This window comes from Sturnus vulgaris, chromosome 2 (assembly GCF_052056855.1).
Source record: "Sturnus vulgaris isolate bStuVul1 chromosome 2, bStuVul1.hap1, whole genome shotgun sequence".
NCBI classification, from domain to species: Eukaryota; Metazoa; Chordata; class Aves; order Passeriformes; family Sturnidae; genus Sturnus; species Sturnus vulgaris.
In genome coordinates, this window is record NC_142244.1 from 69,872,740 (window position 1) to 69,898,353 (window position 25,614).

General features: G+C 38.8%; 1 long non-coding RNA gene across 1 annotated transcript; it reads right to left on the bottom strand.

Moving 5' to 3' along the window:
- Positions 1 to 532: 532 nt before the first annotated feature.
- On the bottom strand, positions 533 to 24,125 carry LOC148224838 (uncharacterized). The gene is made up of 3 exons (XR_015801970.1): positions 23,969 to 24,125; positions 19,213 to 19,481; positions 533 to 591 (listed from the first exon to the last, which is right to left on the bottom strand). It is a non-coding gene; the product is annotated as an uncharacterized LOC148224838 (long non-coding RNA).
- Between the last annotated feature and the right edge of the window lie 1,489 nt (positions 24,126 to 25,614).

Below are 25,614 nucleotides of genomic sequence, written 5' to 3' on the forward strand. Positions count from 1 at the left end.
AAGGAAGGGTAACACTGCTTCAGAGACAGGATGGGTGAGGATACCATAGGCACTAAATCGTTATAGGATTAGAACCTTCTGATCTGCCTAAATAGTAATTAAGAAGAATTCTTAGGAAGTTATTGTTGACAAAAATAAATGAAACACCCATCTGCCTAAAAAAATGAACCTATATGGCATTTGTTTGAATTACCAGTACCTCTTCTTTCAACTTAAAAGCAGTGTATGGTTTGATGCTGTGCTGGAAGCAACTAAGGGGCAGGAAAAATAGTCAATCAGCACAAACTGAGGAAGATTCTTTAATCTAGTGCACAGTGGGTCCTATAGGTCTATTTACTGCCAGGAGAAACCTGGAATGACACCCGCTTTCCATTCTGTCAGAGAAGGAAAGTGCACGCAGAAAATGAAAGAGTTTCATTAACTGTTCCCCTCCCTTTCACCCTGAGGAAAAGGACCCAGACTAGTCATTTTAAATAAGGAGGTTATTAGGAATTCAAATTCTCACATGATACGTGCTCTGTTGATCCTTGCTGAATGGGAAGATCCTTTAACAGAGACATATTTGTCTTCAATAACGTGGTGAAGAAAGGCCTGAAAAATATTCACCTATTTATAAGAGTTTGCTTCTGAACAAAAGGCTGTAATTTCACCATGTACCTCTACTAATAGCAGAAGGCAATACTAGGGAAAAAAGCCCCACATCCACTCCCTGTCATTCCAGAACTACTTGTGAAGAGGCATTTTCCAAAATCAACACAGCTGAGTTTTCGGTACATGAAATGTCTGCGAGATTTTGTTTTTTAATATTTTTTTTATTAGATGTGGTGCACTAGGTTTCCTCAGACCTTAAGAAACAGAAAGAAAGTCTGAGGAACTGTGGAAATAGGCTCTGAAGCTGGGTTTTGAACCAGCAGGGAAGAACATCTGAGTTTAATGAGGGCTTGCTTGACATCAGCAGGAATGTTGGAAAGCCAGAGTATACAGGATTAGACCTCAAAATTAATGATGCAATGAAAAGGAAAAATGCATAATTTTAGGGAAGATCATTTTGATGATTGATTTTATAATTATTCATGGCACCTAATGTGAATTATCTGGATATTTTTCTTGATGGCATTTATTAATGCATTAAATTTTAAACTGTGCTCTGGAAGACAGTATAATACAGGCAGGAAACAGAGAGGTCAAAATCTTTCAAAAGAGGCTGAAAAATAAAGATGCTTCATGCAATTAAATGGTACATACAGAATCCAGCTACTGCTATGCCACTGTTTTAAGCCTACTTCCCTATTACAGGGCTGCTGCAACAATTTAGGATTGAGTTGTTATATTAGATATTTTATTTTCTTGTGGTATAATCAATCAATCAATTAATCAATGAAACAATTAAAAAAATCCTTTCTAAGTGCAGGTTCCAAAAGAAAATTAGTTAAAATCGGCTTAAAATCTCCTTGTGCTGTATTCATGGCTGCTTTGCTTATACAGTGCTTTAGGGATCCCACATTTGAGAAAGCATTCCTCCAGTGTGCTAATAGTTCAGACTTGCTTCCTTCCCACACTCAGTATAGATTCCATTGCTTCTGAAGCTGTAGGACTTAAATTCTGATTTTACCATGGTCACAGCAGGTACTTGCACCCAAACCAAAACCTAGGTAGTTTCCTCATATGAAATGCTACTCATTACACTATAAGAGATCAAAATGATTCGTAGTGTGAATGGGCTTGACGATTCTGAAGTCAGGGGGTTTTGCCTGATAAGAATTTGGTGGATGCTGTCGATTTTTTAGTGTAGAGACCCTATTATGCCTTTGCTGTTAGGGAGCTACAGCAACCTGAGGACCTAAGGCAATCAGAATTTCCTTACATCACCATTCCCAGTGGGAAACATGGTTTATCAGTTTAATGCGGTAAACAGAAAAATGTCTTCTGCACTCTTGTAGGTATCCAGCTCCCACTTTATCCCCCAATAGCATTTTATCTTCAAGCAGTAGAGGATTAGGAATCCCTGAATACTAAGGGCAGTACATTTGCTGTTAAGGGATTTTCATTTCCCATATTGCTCCATGGAATAACACGAAAACCTCTACTTCAGGTGAATGTGATGATTTGTATGCTATCCCATGATTTGTATGCTATCCCATAGATAAAGGAGGTTAATAAGACAAATCCCACTTAGAAGTCCAGACATTCCCATAGACTAGAGCTTTGTGAAATGTAATGCAATCTCATTAATCTTTATGATTTTTATGGATGTTCCAAAAAATGCAATGTTTTCAGTAGTAAAATGTGTGATTTTCTTGAACATATCCCTGAAGTGAAACACAGCACTGTTTGTTCCACGACAGCAGCACTGGCAGGACAGCTTTTGCAGGGACAGTCTGGTTTGGCTGAGCTTCGTGCTCAGAAAAGCTTGTCCCTGCTGCAGCCACGTGCTTGAAAACTTTCTTTTCAATATCTGATTGGCCGAGTTCAGAAGAATTAACTCGCTCTTGCTCTTCTTTTTGTGTATGGGTATGAGGAGTAAAGCTCTGAAAATCTCTCAAAAATTTTAAGTCCCTTGCAAAAAAGCCACAGAAAAACTGAGATTTCTTCTTAACAATAGCAGATAACAAATCTCTCCTGCTAAGTAACAGTAAATAGTGTGTACTTTGGGTAGACATTGGGACTGTTACTTGGGAAGAGTCTGGGAGATCTACATAACTGTAGAGTAATAAGCCAACAATCCAAACCCAAGTTAAAGTCCATTTTGCCTGCTTTGCATGCCCCGATCTCCCTATAAAGATTGAGTAGCAGCATGTGATTTTAGCATTGGCTCAGTGCTTCAGCTGTGTGTGACACCAGCGCTGCTGTGTGAGCTGGCACTAAACGCGCCTCCTTTCGAAAACCCTGTGGAAGCGTGCGAGGCAGGAGGGAACTATTGCTGCTTACAAACCCACAGCTCAGCCAGCTGCTCTTTCCTTACTTTCCAGTCTGATCCAGCACACAAGGCAGCCAGTGCTACCCAGGGCCAGATCTTGCTGTTTTTTCTAGGGTTTACAGGGAAGCACCTAGGGGAGGACGCTGCCTCTCCGTAGCAGTTTCCAAAGGGCTCCTGGTGCAGCTGCTCACACCCAGGTCTGTGGGAGGATGGAGGAGGCCTGGGAATGATCTCAGAGTGGTGTGGCTGGAAAGACACGTGCTCTGAGTGTGTGCATGCCAGCAAGGCAAAGATGGGAGCAGCCTGTTTTCTCTGGCTATGGATTCTCTGGCTGCAGCAAGGACACCTGAGCAGGGACTGTAACAGGGCAGTAAGTCTGGCTCAGGCTCAGGTGTCTGCTCTCACCTGAGCATTCTCACCTTTCCTGCTGCAGAGAAAGCTGCACTCATACACGGGACAGATTAAATGCCTTCCAATATACTCTTCCAGTCATCACTGCCTAGGGAGGATTTCCTACAAAGGTCTCAGGCTTTTGAGTCTCTGTTTAGTTACAACCTGCCTGTCACTTCAAGAGGCCCTGGACTGTCAGCATCCAGCCAGTGAAATGGCTGCCCAGTGACCCAAGCGAGATCATCAGCACTAAAAGTACATGATTTCAAGTCTCCTGTGCTACATTTCTTCAAGTGTGTGTCATTATTCTTCCTTCTGCCCACGCTAAAAAGGAAGAGTGGTTTAAAGACTCTCACCTCAGCTGTTTATTAGCTGAGTTAACACAAACATTTCATTTTGAGTGCTTGAGCAAAGTTTATGGTTTCTCTTCCAGGGAGGCTGACCTGAAACCTCTCTAACAACACTCTTGAGGAATAGCATAGAAATGTTCTTAATAAAATCAATTCCAGATAGCTATTAAAAATCACAATCTGTATAGCAATAGAAGCCAAGATAGAAACCTCATTATAACACTTTCTAGGCCTCTATGTGTGTAATGCAATACAGTATAACTGGCTTAGAATTGAAATTTCTTTTGACAGTGGTATTGCAATAGCAAATAGTACACAGAGAGGTATTAACCTTGGCACTGCTTACAGCCTCTTCTGACCTAAAAATTAGAGATCGAATTCAGATGCATTTTACTGTGTCACAAGGTAGAGCACTGTTACCTTGCTTGTAGAACAAGATTGAGTTCACAATTGTTCTGCACTTGATGGATGTTCTTGCTGGTAAGAAAGATGCTAAAATCATGGTTCCTCAGAATCTAAACTTGTATTCCAGTTAGCAAGAGCATAAGTAAAACTTTAAAACTTTCCAATCCCTCTTTTCTCATATTAGTTGATAGCTGGCAAGTCTAATCCTGTGGCCAGGATGATCTAAATAAATATTTAAAGTGTTGGTCATATTCATTAAGCATAAATCCATACAATGTTTCAAGTAGAGACTGACAGTCAATTTTTCAATGCTAAGACACCACCAGGATGTCACAAGTCCTTTTTTTTTTGTTAGATTTTATAAAGCATTCTCTAAAGAAGTGATTTCTTCCCACAAGGAAACTCTACAACTTGTCCTTAGCTTGTTTCTTTTTATGTATTTCATGCATCCTGGATTAAGCAAAACAGCAGTCTGTTATTTGCAGAACAGCAGCCAAATCTGAAGTTATCTGCCACCCCAGTATTCTGTGATTAAAAATTACAGAGCTGATGTCCTAATCTAGATTTTAATAGATAGTGTGATGAGAGGTCTAATCGTGTTACCAGCTTTGAATTAATTTTCATTATCTTTCTCTCTTTTAATTAATCGTTTTTCTCTCCTTCCTTTCTTGCACTTAGAGTCCAGTAAGACCTAATGGGCAGCAAGGAAGTGGGGAGAGGGGAGAAAAAGCGGAACATAGGGTTGAAGAAGCAACAATTTTCTCAAATAAGCGAGGCTGTTAGGAAGGATAGAATTCATCTTTTAAATTAATTACACACATTAAGAAAAAAGATTAAAAGGACTGGAGAGTGAGTGCCCTTTTGTGATCAGCCTAAACTTTATGAATCTTCCAATTAATACCTAGCATTGCTCAATCCCTTCAAAATGAAAAACATTTTCACATTTTAAACGGACTCTCAGAAGGTGGGGCAGAGATTATGTTTTTAAAATTTGGTTGTCATTGCTTCAGAAAAATTGGTGAAAGGAATGAAAGGAAAGCTTAACACTTGTCTCATACATATCTTAGGAAGAGAGGTTAATGGAGATGGGTGATTGTGACAATCTCTTTCTGACTGAAATATTTTGAGGCTCACCCAAACTTCATAAAGCAAACCCAGTTGAGTTTTAGTTTGTACAAGGTCTCCTCCTTATCCAAAACCAGTGACGAGTCTTAGGCCACACTGACCAAGACACTTTCCAGGCGCTTAGGAGCATTTTAGCTCTGGTCCAATACTTCTGCCTTGATCCAGATCCAAGCCTCAGTGCTACAGAGTCAAAGCCTCCAAACTGAGTAGTGATGGTGATTGGATATTTTTTATTTCTGCTGACAAATGGTTTAAGATTTGAAGTATGAGATGTAATTATTTTTATTGTCTTTGGTTATCTACAGTATTAGAGTGTGTTGTGAATCTGAAAAATAGAGAGTGAACAAGGTACTCTGCAGTCTCGTATTCTGGTCTCCAAGTCAGATGTCCCTTCATCACAACTGTATCATTAACTATTTAAAATTTCAGTTTGCTCATTTCGATTTTTCAATTCTTTTCATATTGAAAAATTTACTTGTGCAATTAGAAAGAATAATGTTTTGTAGAAAGAAACCAGAAATCTAATACTCTAAGTGCTACACAGTTGTTGATGAATTCTGATTAAATAAGAAGACATTCAGCTGGGTCACTGTAAAGATAAGTAAGAAGAACAACACTCAGTGGATAATATCTTGGCAAAAATTGAAACATTGGCGCAACTCCTCATTGCTGCAGTGGAGCTGAGATTTCAGAGCCAGTATCAATCAGGATTCAATCAGTAGCAAAAAAAGATTGTGTCACTGAGACAGAGAACAACATAATAGTATATGCCTAATAGGAAGCACGAATTAACAGTTTGAAACTGGCCTAATTAATATCGAGTGTACATTTCTCTCAGTCTTTTCCAAGTTTAAAACAGTGTAAGCCAAAATGGCACTTCTGACAAAAATCATTTGATCCAAACACAAATTCTATGAGCTCTGGATGATTCAAAGCCAGAGCTGCACTCTGTGACTTTGAATGGAAGGTTTACTCTTGGTAGTGCTGGGTCATTTAGGAGATCTGGCTACATGGTCAGAAGAAGCCTCCCCTCCCAGTGTCTTGTTCTCAGGCTGCCACCTTTACACAGTTGTCTCAGAGATGAGAAACTATTTGTCAGGGTCTCTAAGGGTATTTCAAATGCTTCAAGTTCATTTATATTGCCATATATTCTCTGAAAATAACAACTCCCATCTCCCACATAAAACCTGAGCAATTAGCTTACTCTGGCCTAGGGTTTGGGGCAGGTATCTCTGAAATCCAGCAGCATCCAGGGTGTGTAAGCAGAGGGAGATGCAAAACCCATTCACGTGAGTCTGTGGTGATTTGTTTTCATAGAATCATAGAATTGTTAAGGTTGGAAAAGACCTTTAAAATCATCAAATTCAACAAATCATCCCAGCTCCATCAGCATGTTCAGCATTAAACCATGCCCTTGTGCCACATCCACATGTTTCTTGAAGACTTCCAAGGATATGCCTCCACCATTTCCCTGAGCAGTCTGTTTGTATGTGTAGTTCTGGCACAGAGCAGAAATGGCCTTTCCCAAGGCCTTTGTTACCCAGATAAATCTCACCCAAACAGTAAGACTGATAAATTTAGCACTGTTCAGCTAAATTACTACAGTAGGTAATAAAAAATTGAAGAAGGAAATAATGGTCAAAAAAGGTTTGTTTCTGTCTCCTTGACAGAAGAAAGGTGGCCTGATAAAGGCTTCTGTTGGTGCATTATCTTTTGGTAATAAACCTTCATAACAAAATAAATAGATTTATGGTGATGATTAAAACAATGAGAGAACGGAGAGGGGGATTTCCTTCTTCTTCAGCTAAATCATAAGTCTAGTATGAATTTCAAGAAAGCATTCAAAATCAGCAGAAAATAGACTGCTGATTTAGAATGCAATGAAAAGGACTTTTTGCATCACTTGAAAGGAATGAGCAGTATTGGGACTATGTAATTCACCTAAATAAAATACAACAGTCTAATTTACAAGGTTGACTTACAAGACAAAAAGGAAACATGAGATGGAAAATACCTGTGTGTTTTCTTGTTCTACAGCAGCTGAAATACTGAGGTGGATGAACATATCTGTATTATAATACCAAGACAAGGATAGCCACTGGAAACAGAGCTAAGTCTTCTCATACCAAGCTGAGGAATGGAGATGGATGGTCACAGCAGAGAGAAAGAGTAGTGGGAGTATTTCTAGATAGAATAGTTTCATTAGTGTGTGAGTGGTTTGGGGCAGGCTTTGCAAAGCAGAGTCTATTGATATCTACCAAAACAAGTGAGTGAGCACACATTCCAATAAAGCTGAACAGCTTTAGGCTTCAAGGACACTGAACGTTGACTTCTGAGTGCCAAAGAGAAATGTTTGAGAGAAAGCCCTAGAGTAGAGTACAAGACAGAGCAAATGGTCAAAATAAATTGGTTTCCTTCTGTGGAAGAGGGGATTTAACCTTTGATGTAATGTGTTATCCTAGGACTAGCCCTGGCTGTGTGAAACCACAAGCACTTCTAAATTACAAGTTGTCTTAGTCATAGCTGCTTCCTGCCCTTGCATTTTCCTTGTCCACCCCCAGAGCCAGGGAAACAGTAAGTGAAAACAGAACATCTCCACTGTCAGCCTGGCAGGACAGCTGCAAGAAATAAGGGCATTCTTGCACTTCTGTATGAGCACAAAAACAATGGAGTGTTTAATCTTTTAAATACTTTATTAGGCTAGATGAGTCTCTGTTAATAAAGGAACCCTCCCTCTCTCTCTTCCCTAACAGTTCCGCAGGAAATAATGGAAGCAAAGCACCACTGTGCACTTTCTATAGTGCATAGGAAGTATGAGCGACTGCCTACACTGCTTTGATGTCTCCTTTATGTAAACAGCCATGTTAATAAAGAATGTGTCCCCTTTTAACTACCCTGAAGCTGATTTCTCATCTGAGAGGTTATAAATTATTTTTAGAGGTTAATTGTTATGCAAATCTGCTCATCATGGGGTTCCAGCACCCAGAGAAATGAGAAAACATTCCCTTCCTTGGTGACATAGGCTCACAGAGGACACCTTTTCATTTCTAAACCATGTGGAAAGGATTATATGCCATATGTTTTCTCAAATGTATCACACACACTAGATGCAAGAAAGCAATATTAACATGGTGTTAAGGTTTCACAATTGCAACATAATTGTATATTAATGTGCCTGGGTTTTGTTTCCATGTATTTCACAGCATGCATTTCAAAAAATAATGCCCAAATTTTGCTCAGAACAGCTAACACATAGGCAAGTATCCCCTCTGACACCTGCAAGTAAACCTTTCAAAATCAAATCACAAACAATAGATACATTTTAAGTGCTTGAAAAGAACAATGGGGATAGCAAACTCTGTAGATCAAATAATGAAGATTACTAGATTTCAAAAGATATTTTTATTTATACCTAAGAGAAAACAGGAAAAAATCAATTGATTTCTTGTTGATTTCTCATTTTGTGTACTTTATGATCACCTTAGCAGGTGAGCCAGTGGTAAATACCCCTCTGGTGTGAATTTGTGTGAATGGACTGTGTACGTAACTACTGGTGTGGATGGATAAAGATATTTTTTCCCCAAAAAAATTTTCATCAGCAAAAAAGGTGAAATCACCACCCATAAGTTTTAAGTAACAATGAATGTAACTTTTGGCAAAAATGCACATCATTCAAGTATCTTTTTTTTCCAAAAGTATCTACAAAATGCTTTAAGTACTCAATTTATTCTTCCACCATCCTGTTTCAAAATCCAGTGACTTGTAGGGAATAAACATCTTTGTAGTGCCAGTGCTGTGGTAGATCTCTGCAACTTAAAGACTTCTCTTAGCAGACCAAGAGTCCTACTTCCTGGACACTTCAAAGCCTTCCTCTTTGGATACCTTACCTGACAGTCAGAGCAGGTATTGGAGCTGGGCAACAAATTCCTCTTAAAAAAATGGGCACTACAATACTTGGTAGGGTCCAAACCAAGTCTGGTAGCTTCCCAAAAAGGGAAGCACCTAAAAAACCCCAAGTAGCAGTTTTTCAAAATGTGATCCATAATTAACACCTTTAAAATCTGTATTTTAAACCTGCAATTTATGTAAGAGTGGATTCTGACAGCTACCTCTTTTTGAACTTGAAAATGATGAATCCTTCAATATTAAGTATTAAAGTATTAAGCTGAATAATTTTTTATTTAGAAGACATTTACTTATTATTTTATAAAGCATGCAAATTGATATTTAAATGGTGTTGGGAGCAGTAGGAAAGCAGAGAAAACAAATAGTCCCCAGTTTTCCCAATTACTTTGAGAAAGATTGGGTGTCGGCTGAATAATGTTGTTACATTTTGAGCCACTGAAGTAGAGGTGGTGTTTTAATATGATGAGCTCATCCTGAGAACAACACGAATTTCAATGAGAAAAATCATAGAATGGCTCATCTGATCCAACGTTCCTGCTCAAGCAGGGTTATCCTAGAGCACAGGATTGCATCCAGATATTAATTAACTAAGAAATTACAAGTCAAGCAGCACTCTCGAAGTATTTACAGATGAAGAGTCCTTAGAAACAGTGTTAGTCTGTAAAGAAAAGTAAGAAAACTATTTGACATTAACATCTGAATCTTGTTTCACAAGTTCCTCAGGAGGAAAGTGTCAATAAAAGCAGTAACAACTGCATAGCAGAAGTGGTCAATAGGAGGAGTTTCAATATGCTAATTTCAGTGTATTTGTATAAAATCTCACTAAAATGGATGAATGGTCTAAAGGGAGATAAATCTGAGAGGTAGGAGTTGGACAATGTCCTCTCTAAAAATGAATGAACACATTTACCTCTAAGAACAGAGTTGTTTGGTATCTCAAACCCAGGTGGACGTCTGGACTCTCTACAAAGTTGCCAGAATTCCGTACAGCCATGGAAAAAACCCTACACGCCCCTACACCCAGGGACTCCAGACCCATGCAGAAAGCTGTTTCTGCTAAAGCTGCAGCTGCCTAAGGTTAGCAGGGCAGGCAATTAATTCCTTTATGTGCATTCTGCTGGCAATTTTAAAGCTCCATACTTCTCCTGTCTGTGAAACATTCATTTGCACTACAGTGGATGAGGGTTTTTTGTTAAACAAGTCAGGAAATTCTCTCAAAATTCTCATATTAGTGGTAACTTTGTTTCTCACATGAAAAGGATGTTATATTATGCTGTGACACGGCTTTAGTCAGCAATTGTGTTGAAACTGAACTCTCACATGACAAGAAAAATTACTATTTTGTTGTGTTTTCAACACCATCTCTTTAATTTTGGAAATTGCACACAGCCACCTTGATGTCCTTCCCTGTTTAGAATTGCCTGTGTTAATCTTCAGTCTTATTGTACAACTATTTTGTTTCCAGAGTTTTTGTTGCTTTATAAAAGATAGGACCAATTTTAAGCTCAGGTAGATTTTTGGGTGAGATAAGAGCATTCCAGTTATTGTCTGGGTCCTTTCCTATCTGGGCATTGCAGAAATATTGGAATTGCAATGGGAGCATTTTGACGTCATTGGTATTTTAGATTAAGCCAAGAACATCTTCAGCAGCTGACTGATCTTTTAACTTTCAATAGATTGAGGTAAATAATTTAAAAACTGAGTTCAGATTTTGGAGATATATCTCCAATAGGAGATTCAGTTAATCTAGGAACATTAAATATAAATTTTCTGAATTTGTGCATGTTAAGCATCAATTTGAACACTGCATGGTGCAATCTTAGACCAAATGTAATGTGTACAACTCTAAATATAAAGAAGAGGAAGAAACATTATTAATAGCCAGAAAAAATTTCAAAAATATATTAAAAATATTTGGATGGGTTGCATCATCAGAAATCAGTTTTCCTAGAGGCAAAACATTTTTGTCAGATGATTTCATTATTGGAACAATTTCTGTGACTTCTTGCTCTAAATTCTATTATTCAATCAGTGAAGTTGACAAGTAAAAATATTTCCTTCTGTTGCCAATTTAGGACTTTTCTCTAGCATTCTGCATGCCAAATAGAATTGTAGATTTTCCTTGTAAAACTACTTTCAATTTTACAAGTTAAGGGGGAAAGAATGAAGGAAACACAGCTTGTTTTAATAAAAATATCGATTCATGGCTTTTCAGAACAAAGTTGAAAGGGACATTTTCCCTGATCTTTCTTTCCTTCCTATTATTTTAAAAACATGGTTCCTCATTAAAACCCAAATGGGATCTTTGTGCATGTCACAGAAGACATGCTTTTCTTTTGTAGAGCATCCCAACTGCGTAATTCATCCCTGTCAGAGCCCTGCTGGCAAGAGGAAGGTGAATATTGGTTAAAAGAAGAGGGCTTAGATCCAGCGGAGCACTTAAACAAGTGCTTAACTTGTCAGTACTATTAATTGCATGTTTAAAGTCAAGTACATGCTTAAGTGGTACCTTGGTTTGGTGCCTACCTCCACAGCTTTTGATCAGGAATGATTATTGCTAATTGGTAGAGCCTTGATTTCACAAAATTCATAATTCTCATCTGGAGGCCAGCTCCACTACTGCAAAACCCATCCACATGCTCAACAGAGGAGGCAGAGGAATGGCCATCATATTCATTCTTCATCTCCACCTGTAACAGCAGAGCATGCAGAGTAAGGCATTTCTCTGCATTTAGGCATTTGCATCTGCCTATCTGTCCTGGACTCCCCTCATAGGCAATGGAGAGGATTAGACACATATAGAAGCCACCTCAGAGTACTTCAGAGAAGCATCAAATAGATGCCTCTTCTCTCCACTGACTGTAAAGCGAGATGAGAGAATTGAAATTTAGCATCTTGGTTGCAGACAGAATACGAGGGCAGCTGAGATGAATCCTTTAGCACTCAGTGTTCTATTCTGGGGCTTTACATAAGCAATATACTGAAGAATAAAAACTCTAAAAAGGTTAAATTCACGTTTTATCACTAAAAAAACTGTTAGGTGTGGTACCAGAAGCTTATGGCATTTCCATTTGTGTTTTCCCTGGCAGTGGCAAATAGTTTTAATTCACACAAAATTCATGTTTCCACTAATCTGCAGACCATCACAGTTATTCTCAGAGTGCATCTAAATACTTCTCTGTAGAAAGTAAGAGCCATGGTCCCATCTGGTACACATTAGGAATCCATGGTCAGCTGCCCCACGGCAAGTCCTCAGAAGAATAATCACAATTTTCCCAACCGTGCACCTGAGGGTTGTTAGATCAGCACTTTCAACATGAAATAGTTGTGTGAGATCAGCAAGAGGCTTCTCTGGGTTCCCTGATCCTCTGCCAAGGACTTGGAAAAAATTATAAAGGGCAGAAATCAGTGAAGATATGAAGCATTTTTCATTCTTAAGATGGTTTTTCTACCTCCCCAACAGGTATACATTTGCTTTTTAACATTTTTCAGTGGAAAAGAATGCAGCTCCTGTCCCTCCTTTCCCATTTTATTATTGATTTAGCAGTTTAAGTGTTCTGCATTGTGAATTACTTGGTGTATTTAGTAAAATTTGTATTAACATCACAAATAAACTTTAGGGGAAAAGGAACACCTCTTTTGTCCATTTAAAAATTCTTTCTTTCCCTGGTGCTGAGGTTCCTTGAGCAATGGGACATGTAGGTCATAATGGGGGAAGTGTAGTGTGGCAATATGCATATAACCAAGGTTTCCATGTTACCTACCTGGAACCTTGCTGTTTGGACTGTTGTTTAGAGAATTTCAGTGCTGTGACCCATCTCCTTCCCTCTATATGTCCTTCTTTTTCCATTCCTTTTTTTCTGTTCCTTTCTCTGACTTCTTTCTAATCTCTATTCTGGAGCCTGATTGAGAGCCTCTTTGGAAGCACTCCCAAAGGGCAGAAAAATCCAGGAAAGCTGGGCATTCCTCTAGGAGGAAATTTAAAGGTACAGGAGCAGGCTGTCTCCATGTGCCTAAATATGAGCTGTCAGGGAAAAAGGCCTTATAAAGTATGTGTCAAAGAAGGCAGCTGAGGGAGAAAAGCTTCTACTGTGAAATAATATACAACCTTAATGGATAATTAATGGGGTTTTTTAATTCAGTGATATCTTACCTTATATAAGATATGAATGTCTAAAGTTAAAATTGTGTCAGCATTTGTATTTATAATATAAATAACAATAGAATCATTCAATGGTTTGTGTTGGAAGGAAACTTAAAGATCACCTAATTCTACTGCTGTACCCCATGATGGGCAGGAGCATCTGTCACTAGACCACATTGCTCAAAGCCCCATTCAACCTGGCCAGTGTATCCCTGGGGCAGAATATACTGGAACAGTCTCAATAAAGTTTTTTAAAGTTATTATCTCAAACTCTGTTAGAATGAAGTTTCTGCTTCAAATGATGAAGGCCAAAAGTTATGGCCATGCCAGCACAGATGCAAAAAACCATGAAGATGAGAAACTTCCCCTTAATGGTGTGGCAATTTTTTAAGCTGTGTCCAACAGTAAATACTTCAGTTAAGTACAAAACAACAGGCCACCTTTATCAGCAAAGCCATTTGCTTTTCCAGCTGTGTGGTAAGAAAGCAAGCTAAGGTGAAATTTTGTCCAAGCTAGTTGGTGAACTGAAGTGGAAATGCACAATGGTATGAGGAGCACGGTGGGTGATATTGTTAGAAGTTGTGGGGAGCTGTGAAATACTAATATTGGCAAGAATGTTAATGTTAAGAAACCCTCTTTTAATAGTTTGATGTTCAGTACTGCTGAATAGCAAAGCTGATCCGTCCTACTGTTCATAGCAGTGATAATTCTCTCTGCATGGAAACAGGATCATATGGAAGTCCTGGATTAAATTCTTTAAAATGGTGCATAGGACAGAAGAACTGACTAAGACCTGTGACACTTTGCACCTTAAATGACATTATTAAAAATAAAAATAATAGAAGAGAGCAGAGAGCAAACAGAAGTATTACCAGACTTTTGTTTTATATTTACACTAAAATTGCTCAGGAGTATAACGGGCATTTTTTGAAGAGCTTTCCTCAAGAAATAAAGAAATCACTAAGAAAGCTGAAAGAAATCATCAGATATCATGGTAGATTGACAGAGGAAATGCAGAGTGAAAAGCAAAAAACAATAGTTTTCAGTTGTGTGTTTGGCCAAAATAGGTTTGGAACTGAAGAATTAATTTCTTGTTTGATTCCTCTTGTAGTCAAGGAAACAGGACTGTGTATATATCCCTTATAGATTTATAGTTTCATCTAGGAAATCTTAACTCCATGATCAATCTCTTTCTTTTATGGAAACAAGTTTTACAGGACCTCAGGTTTTGGCCAGCTGCCCAGACCTTAAAATTTTTCTGCCATGAGGTTTGTGGTGTAAAGCCCCCTGCTTCTTTCTGGGCAATCCAATGACTCACAGCCCTGCTGGCTGAAGCAAAAGGTCTGAAGATCTGAAGCTTCAAGGGTTAAGATTTGCCCAGCCTTGCCTAAAGGGAGTCAGGCAGAACCTATTCACAATAAATAGGAGCACATAGGCTTTTTCAGCAGTTAGTTGACTTCGAATACTTCCTCATCAGCTGGACATTCCCATGACATCTCAGGGATCTCAACACCTGTGACAGGCATGGGATAACATGGGAAAGCATCATCATGCAGTTCTCCTTTCAGGCATTGTTGTAGCATGATAATGAAGTCCCCTGGTTATGTTGACAATTCCCAGTACATGGAGAGAACTAGGAAGAGCTGTTAGCTCTTTGTGATCTTGCCCTGGGTGAGATTCCCAAGGTAAAAGCTCCCTGCAGTGTCCCTTTTATTTTCCAGCAGAAGGCATCTGACAGCAGTCTTTCACTGTCTGCCAGTACTGCCTCAAACAGGGCTTTTAATTTAAGGGACTCTTTTGGTTAAGGTGTGTAAGAGTAAAAAGAACTGGTGCAAGGGTTTATTTTCATATAAATATGGGATCTGTATGTAGTGAAAGAGAGGGGGAGAAGTAAAACAGAAAGCAGATCCAAACCTGATCTCAAGCACCTGGCTCCAGTCCCTATAAAACTTCAGGACAAGTATAATTGTCCTCACTTTACTCATATGAGAATGTACCCACCCTCACTTCTTCCCCACTCTCAGAAACTTCTAACTTTCTGTAAGTTTCTTTAAACTATAATTGGATCATCTTCCAGATGCAGGGAGACCCCTTTGTCAGAGGAACTGATGGGGACAGAGCCTATATTTGAAGGAACAAATGATTACTAAATTAGCAAAGGACACTTGATGGATTTGACTCTGTTTGTGGCAGAAATCCTGTTTTACTGGCAACTATTTTTAAGGAAACTTCTGTGAAAATATGCATGCTTGGTCACTTGATGGTCAAGTGATTGATTTTATTTTCTGTCAAATGTAAGATTTTAAATTTATGAATATCATGACCTGTGTGTTTCTTTGGAAACTGGGACCTTAGCCTGCACAATTGGTACTCTTGGCCTTAGAGATTTGCAATGTGCAGGCACCATTTGAACCAATTTCCCCAAACTGCCTTCATTTTTCTCTCTCTTTCTGTACATATGGCCTTAGTCACATGCAGAAGCCCTACATGCAGTAGTGGGTGAACATCTTTGCTTAGAAAGGACCAGAGAAATCAGCCAAGACCAAGACTGGTCAGGGACTCCCTGGGGATGCCATGCTGGTCCTATTAAGGTGTACAGTTCTGCTTTAGCCCTTAAAGTGAGTCAGTAGGAACTAAAATTAAAAAAACAGCTGTCAAATAGCACAGAAATAGCATCTAAATATTCTGGGAAGTGTTTTATTAGTATGTAATTAATCACAGGTTGTGCACCATAGGTGAGCTTCCACTCTCAAGACAATAAATCCACAAACTAAGGGCAAACTTGACTTCTGCTTGCCAGCTTTAAGAACTGATAAACACATATATTTTCCTGCTCCCTAATCCTCCCTTGCATTTTATATTTTAAGTGACCACCACAGAAACTGCTACCGTAGGTTTAATGAAGAAAAGTACAAAGCTTATATGACAGAAAACTGCAAAGCTGATAAAGAAAATATGATCCTAGCAATTGCAGGTCCGATAATCTCATAAATTAGCTTAGATGAACTGATTATTGTGGAAAGGAAAATATATTTCTTGTCACTGCTACAGCTTAGATCCAGATGCTGAGTATCACCCTACTTTCCTTGTTTTGGTATACTAGAATCCAATGTTACTTGAATGTTTAAGGTAGGTATGCTATATCTCATGCTGACACTAAATTCTTGGAACAGCAGGAATAAACCTTTTAGGTGACTTGGAATGGGAAACATCTCATTTGTCTGATAAAGAAAATAACAATTTCTCACTTTCAAGGAGAATAAATAACCTACGGTGCAAAAAACCCCTGAAGTTAATTTTCTGTCATGCATTTTTTTCTGCTCAGGTGTGAAACATTTTTATCATGCACAGATACAGCCCTGCTTTCTGCTCTAAGTGAATAGTTTTCTTTGCAAAACATTTTTTTTTACATTGGTGGCCCACAAAATGGCTGATTGAGAAAAAGCTCAAAACTCAGAGCTGGTGCTGGTTGGTTTTGGTAACTAATAATTTCCCTTTGGAAAGATTGTTTTTTTGAATATTCAAAACTACACTGGAAGCCTAAGGAATAGGTGATTCTCTGAGCACTGGCTCATGTCATCACCTAAGAAAATAACATGGAAAGCTGTTTGGGAATGTGAATCATTTAGTAGAAAATCTTTCCACAGGAAGATACTGATAAATTACCAAGGATGTAGAGACCTGTAAGTGTTGGTAGCCTGGCCATGCTGAGAAAGGAAGAGAGAATGGGTTTGGGCGTAAATGTTAGCTGAAATGGGCTTGGAAATGAATGCAAAGGAATTACCTCCTGTTGCATGTGAATTATTTTTGGAGGCAGTACCTTGAGCTTTTGAGATAGCTGTGCATGCCAGATCTGGTTGCATTACCATATTGCCAACATTCTGATTGAATGATGTTGCACAGCCCACCTATTTGGGGCATGTCTGCTTGAAGCAGAAGACAGAGCCAGAGCAAAGCTGGACATCAAACATCATATATTTGCTGGATTTTCAAATTGTTCTTTTCTGACTACAAGGAATGTGGTAGGCTTGGGTAGAAAGGCATTTATCTAAAACAAAGGCTCAATGAACAACCTAGGCTTTCAAATGAAAGTGTGTGCCTTGTGTACATTCCCCAGTCCAGCTGTTAACTGGCTGCATTATAACAACTACCCCACGATTTATCTCTCCAGCACTAATGAAGTGGTCTTCAATACCACAAATGATGCCTGAGTTGTAGGAATGTTTTATAGGTTTCGGAAGAGTCTTTCTTTTAATATCTTGTCTGAGAACAAGCATCTCTTTTTCAGGGATTAGTCTGTCCCTAATCCTGAGGGAGCATCACCTGGCACAATTCTTGGGTTGTGTGGAGTCAGCTGGACATCAGGAAGAACTACGAACTGGGCTCAAAGCTGGCAGATACCTTCTTCCTGACTGCTTTGCAAACTACCACTCACATCAAACATGTTACATCAAAAACAACCATGAAAAGTGTATCTACCATTAGTTCTCTCCCTATTCATCTTGCTGGGATTTAAAGATCAAGGTTTATTCTTTAAATGTAGGTTCCCATTGCTGACACAATTAGCTGTGTTTGTCACAACTGTTAGGAAGACATTTGGCAGGTAGGAAGTGACAAGAGACTAGTTTTTTCATCAGCCAAATCTTATCCTTTTGCTTCCATGCTGAGTCTGCATTACAAATTTTAAAAACCCCTCGTGTTCTGATTCTTGCTTTTTCCTTTTTCTCCCTTTAAATTAACCTATTCAGTACTTTTCCCTGGAAAATCTAAGCAATTTCTCAACAGTTTTCTGACATGCTCCCTTTTTCTTCCTTTTGTGTCAGTCTTAGAGTCTATTTAAAAAATGGAGCATCTTAAAAACCAGAACACTTCTGACATTTGTGACAAGACGAATTTACATTTCTGTGGCAGTGTTGGTACCCATCTCTCCAACGTCCTGCTTATCTCACTCACACAATTGCAAGCGGATTTCTAAACTTATATTTTAGGACCTGCTTCTGTTAGTAAATTGTATATGCATCAATGCTCACAATTCAAATAAGCAGGTGACAGAAACAACAGTAAACTCTCAGTCTTTGACAGCTTGTTTCTTCACCATCACCATTAGTTTCCCAAAGGGGCAAACACAAACCATTTTTGCTGCAGCTCTACTCAAGGGTTAAATTAACATGTGCTTCTAGATACAGAATTCTCCCTGAGGGGGAAGCATGTACAAAAATGAAACAACACAAATATCCACTATTGTAAAATTCTCAAAGGCAGATGTGTACAAAAAACTCTCCTTTTTCTCCGCTAACATTAGACAGCCCTGGAATCTCTCCAAGCACAAAATTTAGAACAGAACATTTTAAAATAGGATTTTAAAACAATTAAATAAAATACATAATTTGGAGAGGTACCATTTGTTTTGCACTTCATACCCCTTGCCTGCTTCTGTTAGAATAATAAATACACATCCCAGATGACAGGCTGCTGAAGATATTGTCCAGTAGGGACATCTAGCTTCTTCCCAGAGCCTGTAAAGAATTGTTTCAGTAACTTTGAAGATGTCTTTTTGACTGTAACATAAATAAGTGGTTGCAGAGGTCTGAGTAATTATATGTCCTTTGTCAAACACTACTTCTTTTAAACTAGTTGATATAATTATATAATAATTATATAATTTTTTAAATCTAAACCTCATGTGCAAAGCAATCTTTCAGGAAGTGAATCTACAAAAACACCCCAAAATCTTTCATGTTTAGTTTGGAATTTTTCCTGCTCTGGAAATGACCACAGTAAAGAAACTGATTTAAAATGTAATATGCGTTCAAATAGAGGCTTAAGAGTTTAGGTTTTGGGAGCTTGGTCATTTTAGCTGTCAGTTTGAACAAAGGTAGAAGTGCAACAAGGGGCAGACAGAGCTTTACAATCAGAGTTGCTTGAGAAGAGGAAACAGATCAGCCACAGATCTGTTCAGGACATTCAAGCCTTACCTTTTCCTTAGACACAGCTGACTTGCCCCAGCTCTTTGACACAGCTCCCTCCAGCACTGGAAAGTTCAGGACCATGCAAGCAGATAGGGTTGGTTTGCCTGGCTGTGCCATGGAAAAATTCTGCAATCGGTACAACCAGCAATTCGTCACTGCTACACAGGGTGATGGTACCAGGAGCATGGTTTTCCTTCTGTAAGTCCTCCTAGGGTCAGGCCTCTTTGGGAAGTCCATGTAGCCAGGGTAATGGGGAAGTTCAGAGCTTTTCATGCCTGGATGAGGAAAGCCAGAGGAAAAAAAATTAAACATCTCTATATTCAAACTTTTTCCTCTTTCTTCACTGAACCCAAGATTTGTAGTTTGTGTTTCCTTTAATTTTGTGCCCTCATCATGACCTCTTGCTGAACCCCTAAACTCTTCTTTAGACACTAAAGATAATAAATTTTCATACTCATTACTTGAACCTTAAACAAGTATTCAGCAAACTGAAATTCAATCCCACAGCTTTCAATGAGCTACAGGCACTACATGAAGAGGTATAGTGTGCAGCCACCCATTTTGCTCCAGCCACAGCTTCTAGCCAGATCCAGGGCTGTGCTTCCAGGTTTCTCTGCTCAGGCAGCTCACATATGCTATAGCTAAATAGACCACAGGTGTGAAAAAGGACAGGAAAGCTCTGAATGAAGACCAAGCTAGTAGCCTCACATTCATCAGCTGGTGAGCATGTGGGTTTAGATGGCACAATTTTCTCCACTGGTAGTATAAAAGGAAATGGCACTCCACTCAGTCACTGGTTTGCATATCCCAGGAGTCCCATAATAATTTCCATGTCGTAGTCTGCATGCAAAATGTAGTTCTATGAAGTGGAAGAAGTTAAAAAGTCAATGTATTTTATGGCCCTACAAGGTGTTGATAGATGAATTCTGCCTTTTCCAGACTCAATCAGTGAGGCTGCACATGGGGGGAACTGAATTTTCTCTCTGAGTGTAGGACTGCGGTTATTATCATATTTATCATTAGCAGCGTGAGCACACATGGCACAGCAGCACTTCATCCATATTCATGCTTTATGTGTTGGTGCCCTGCAAGCATGGAGCTCAAAACCACTGTCCCATTGCCTACAAGTCACACAGATGTACTGGTGCAAGTCACCCTAGTCAGCAGATGCCCTCTGGAGGTACCAGATGTTCAGACTAAAGGGAGGATGGGAGCTGGGAGATAAGTCATGTAAGGTGCAGCATGAAGAGGATTTGTAGAAAATGGTTCAAAATGGTTGGTGCAAGCAGATATGAATAAATATTATTACTTCATTCTTAGACATTGGTTTTTGTCCTGTCCCTTCGAGGCACTTTTCAAAGAAGTCACTATCCTGATCCGAATTTTCCTAAAGCACAAGAGCTCCCACAGCTTGAGAGTTCTCCCTTTTCTCCCTTCCAGGCCTGCCTTGCTCTGGGCATTTGGAATGGCTGACTATGTTTTCTCTCTCCCTGAGCAAAGCACTGCAACAAGGACAAGGTGATCAGGCAGGGTATCTCCCTGCTGCCAACCTGCACCCATTATATTCAATGAAAAATAAATGGCAAGGAAATGAGCCAACGTGGTGTTATCGGTCATGCAGCATCACTGCTGTTTTCAGAGATTGCACCTTTCTGAACTCGTCTGGGGACTCTTCAGCTGCAAAGCCAATGACCTCATTTGTCACCTCACAAATGCCCCCTCCTGTGAGCCTTGTGGACGATGTACATCTTTGTTTAACAGGACATACAGCTTTGAAGAACGAGGAAAAGATTGCTGATAGTGATGTGAACTCAGAGCAGGCATAAGTCACCTTTCCAGGAGAGCTCAGCTCTGATTAAAGCACAGTTGAAAAATGTGCCTCTCCCAAGAATTCCCCTTGTAGCATTCCCTGCTAGATTTTCCAGATTACATCAGTGCATGACAGACTAGGAAAGAAATATGACTACAATTTTGAACATAGAAATAATTCTTAAAAAGAATTATTTTTTTAGTCTTAATGGTAAGATCATAAACCTTTGCTGCTTAGTTAAACGGGAAACCAATTCATTTAATGATATTAAAAATTTCTACAGCATGTGTGATACAAGACATCACAACAAATGATAAAACAAGTCTTGTCTGTCTCAAAATCCCATTGTTGATGCAAGTAGATCAGGAACAGCTAAAACAAGACTGGGTGATGAAAAAGGGTGAAGATTTATAATATAAATTGAAAAAAAAAATCTGAACTTTGGGTGTACTACTGCTTATTTAAAAAAAAATTAAATTAGAAGCTGCTCTCTTTATGTTCCTATGCATGTAGCACAGTGAGAGTGAGTTCTATTTTGAGAATATGATGCTTCTCAGATGTCATTAATTTGAGCAGGAGGTCAGCAAAAAAATGGATTTACAAGACAGAGATCAGGCCATGATCTGATCTGTTTTGCACAAGAATAAAAAACCTCAACATTCAAAAAAGAGAAAAAAACATTTTGTAACTTTGTTGACGAAGGGTCAGAGCAGTTTCTTAAAACATGTCTGGCAGAGCTCTCTGAAAGCTTCTGTATTGCTAATAAGAATGTCACACTTGAAGGAGCATTGTACTATTTTGTAACCTACCATATGAAACCTGGTGCCCAGCCACGGGTTAAATGCACACAATGAAATTCTCTTTCCTCCCGCTAGCAGTTCGGTCACTTACTACACTGAAGTCCGCAAAAATACAATATGACTCAGAATATGTAGGCTGTGGATAGGCAGAGAAAGTTCATTCAAAATTGATTTTCTTTCAGGCATCCCTGATATTCCCTGTTTCAATTGCTCACCTACTGTACAGTTGAGTGAGCACTTAAGGAAGTTGCAAAGCGATGCAGCCTGTCTGGGACATGAAGGAATGTGGAGCAGGATAATCACAACATCATCAACCCAATTCTCCAAGGTAGCTGGCCAATAATACTGTTCTAATTGAATAACTTATCCGCAGCTATTTCCCCTGGGAGAGCCTACGGCTTCAGCTCTCTGTGTAGGCAGATGGTGCAGCATACACAATGAAACCTGTAATTTTCTCTCACTACTGAGCATGTTAACAGTGAGCTGTTTTCCCAGTACTGCTAGCCCATTAATATTTTATTTTAACTGGTTTTCTCCAAGTTATTATGCACCATGCAGCAGAGAATGGAGAAATCAATGATACATTTCATATTATTTTTACAGCCAGCTCTCTAAGCTACCCCCTGCTCATTAAGGCTTCTGCTTTGCTAATCAACAATTGTATATGTCATCATCAGGTATATGCTGAAATGAAAGTGTCATAATTAAAAACAAAGGTGCATGAGTCACCAGAGCCCTGAATTACTAACCAGCAGCAAAGCATAACAAATAGGCTGCTAGTGAATTCCAAACCTGCAAGGCTGTTCTTTAAAACATGCATTAATGAGCATGTGCCGAGCGTATTTCTGACTCCGAGAGTGCTGTCCTGATCTCGCTCTCTGAACTACACGTCTCAGCGCTGTACTGCCATCCCCTTGTCCCCAAATGTTGGAACAGCACATAATCCTCAGCAGCAAAAGTGGTTGAAAGGCAAATGCAGCCTGGGAGGGCAAGGCAGCAGAGACAGCCCATCAACAGCATAACAACATGACAGATGACAGACCCAGAGGCAAATCCAGGCCTGCCAGCAGATCCGCCTGTAGAGCCTGCCAACGAGCCAGATGCTGCTACTGAAAAGATATCATCCCTAGCTTAGCATCTGGGTCTTGCTGTGGCCAGCCATGCTTCATGTGCTCCATGTCCTTACTGCTGACCCCAACTGCTGGGAGAGGCTGGAACAATGAGGGAGGCTGCATCAACGACATTGTATTTGTATTTTGCTAGTACATACACTGTGACTATAAAAAATGTCAGTCTGCATACAGTGTAATTATCAGTTTGCATTTATTTTAGCTCTTCTGGCAGCACATATACACTGTTTCCCCTCTCCCACTGTCTCTGAAAAAAGTCAGCCCTGGGATTCATTCTTTGTTTGCCATTTCTACTCAGAAGTACACACTTAGCTACTTCACCATCTCTTAGAAATAGCAGTACACTGTAAATCTATGTGTGATTAAACCTTGGCATTGATATCCAGCAGTTCTTGTCCCTGGAAAGGTACAGTTCTTTCTAATTCACAAGTATTTCAGAGCTTGGCTTGTGGTATTAAACATCAAATAAATCTTTGTCAAGTGACTCAGGTGACAATTAAGTGAAAACTAACGATATGCCATTACAGAAAAGGTAATTGCATCCATTGTTAGGTACTTCCCAGGTCAGGATACATGCATAGGATTTAAAAAATGGTATTAATTCGTTCACCCTGGCATCCTCTTCTGACTACAAAAGTGTATTAATAAAATCATCATTTTTCCTTTTATAGAAGTTAGGGACATTCTTTTTCGATGATCCTACCCCCCTTGGAGTTCAGCACTGCTTTTCTGCATTCTAGTAATTGGCTCAGTCAGTCAAGAAAAATGTAAATGTAGATGTTCAAAAGCATCCTGTTGAGGACAGGGCAGGAAAGGTTCTGTTCTCTTATTTTCTCATCTAGAATAGTTACTAAGAAATACTTTAAGCACATGTTTATAAATGTATTCTTCAGAATATATGTAGTGTTGGAATTTATTGATCTGTAATAGAAATTTCCTTAGTCTTGTTTAAGTCTAAGTGCATTTATAGAAACCAAACCATGTTGTCCCTTTTAGTTCAAGGTAGGATTAATCTCACTTACCTCAGTCATCTAAGTCACACTAGGATCCCTTTTAAGCCAATGGAAAAATACAGGCACCATCAGAAGGCTATTCATCTCATCCTAATGTAGGCATCAGAACAATTCATCTGAAATGAACCCTTCTGTGAAAGCACCTATGTCTTTCTATTAATTATAAAGGAAGCCCACGGAGACTGGCTTTGAATAGGTTCCTCTTTTTTACTCTTGTGAGATCAGGTGAGATGTATCCCACTCTTCATAAGGCTAAAGAGGAACGTGTAGGCAGAAAACCGGGAAGTTAAAAGAGACAGCCTTTCGTTTTAGATTCATATCTATTTCCATAATTAAGAAAACATTACCAAATAAGCCAAATCACAAAGCTACTTTTCTCTGTTTAATGCCACGAAGCTGGAAATAGCACAATTCCCCATATACAGCCTTTGAGCCATTTGCAGTGGGAATATCTAGTTCCCTTAGTGAATCATGCAAAGCTGGAAGATCTCTTGACACTGATTCCTGCTTCTTTTCATTCATTTTTTCAAACATATAAGAAGATCCCAGGTGTATAAAGACAGCCTGCACTGGAGACCTGGTCTATTCTGATGTTAGCAATTCTTGTAGTTATGGGAATATTATATGGAAAAAATATGGAATATTGAAAAGGACCTCGGATATGTTAAGAGCTTTGTAATCACAGATGTTTTGAGAGGGGCACTTATGTGATCAGCTCTGATGAAGATTCAGTCCTGTAACTAAAACTGCTTGATTACCCTGTGGATGGTATAAGAATTTTTTCCCAGTAAAGTCTTATTATTTTTCTACATTTTGATTGGCAAACATGGTATAAACCAATTGGTCAAAAATCTTAACTAGCCTGAAAAAAAGCCCAAACATTCTGTTTCAAAAATTTCCAAAATTAACTTCTAAAAATGTATATTTCTTTAAAGCATTATTTAAGCTAAACAAAGAAATACCAACTGTTTTGAAGAAATGCATTATTCAGTACTGGAATTGTTTTTTCTCTCGCTTTTTGCTAGCTGAGTACTCTGTATGACAAATTACTTTACAGGTTAACAAAAATTAAATTCAGAATTGCCAGAAAATTGAAAAATTGGTTATTCACATGGCAGTACTGTGAGATTAGTACTTCATCTATTGTTCTGCTTTTGGTGCACAATACAGACAGTTTTGAAAGCTGATGTTGCTTCTCTTCAGGAGAGGTAGAATATGGTAATTAAAATTTTTCCACAGCATCCTGTTATCGTCTGTGGTCACCAGTGCAAAGGAAATGGGGTCACCAGCACATCTCCATACTCACAGATGTCTCTGAATAGGAAGGAGCATGTATTATTTCTGAATTCTCATGTATTGGAAAAAATTGATATTTTTGATTATACATAGGTATTTTAAATATATATAATAAACATAATAATATATAGTATATAATATATAATAATATATAATAAAATAAAATAATGTATTATATATATAATAGATACATTATATATATAATATATAACAATATAATAAATATATAATGTGTCTTTAAGAGCAGAGGCAAGAAACTGAGTCATCCGGTGCTGTAAAATATGGAAGGGATGTGGAACTGTTTTTTAATGAAAAACAGTACTGCCAAAAACTACAGCTGCTTCCATGGGTCAGTCTCA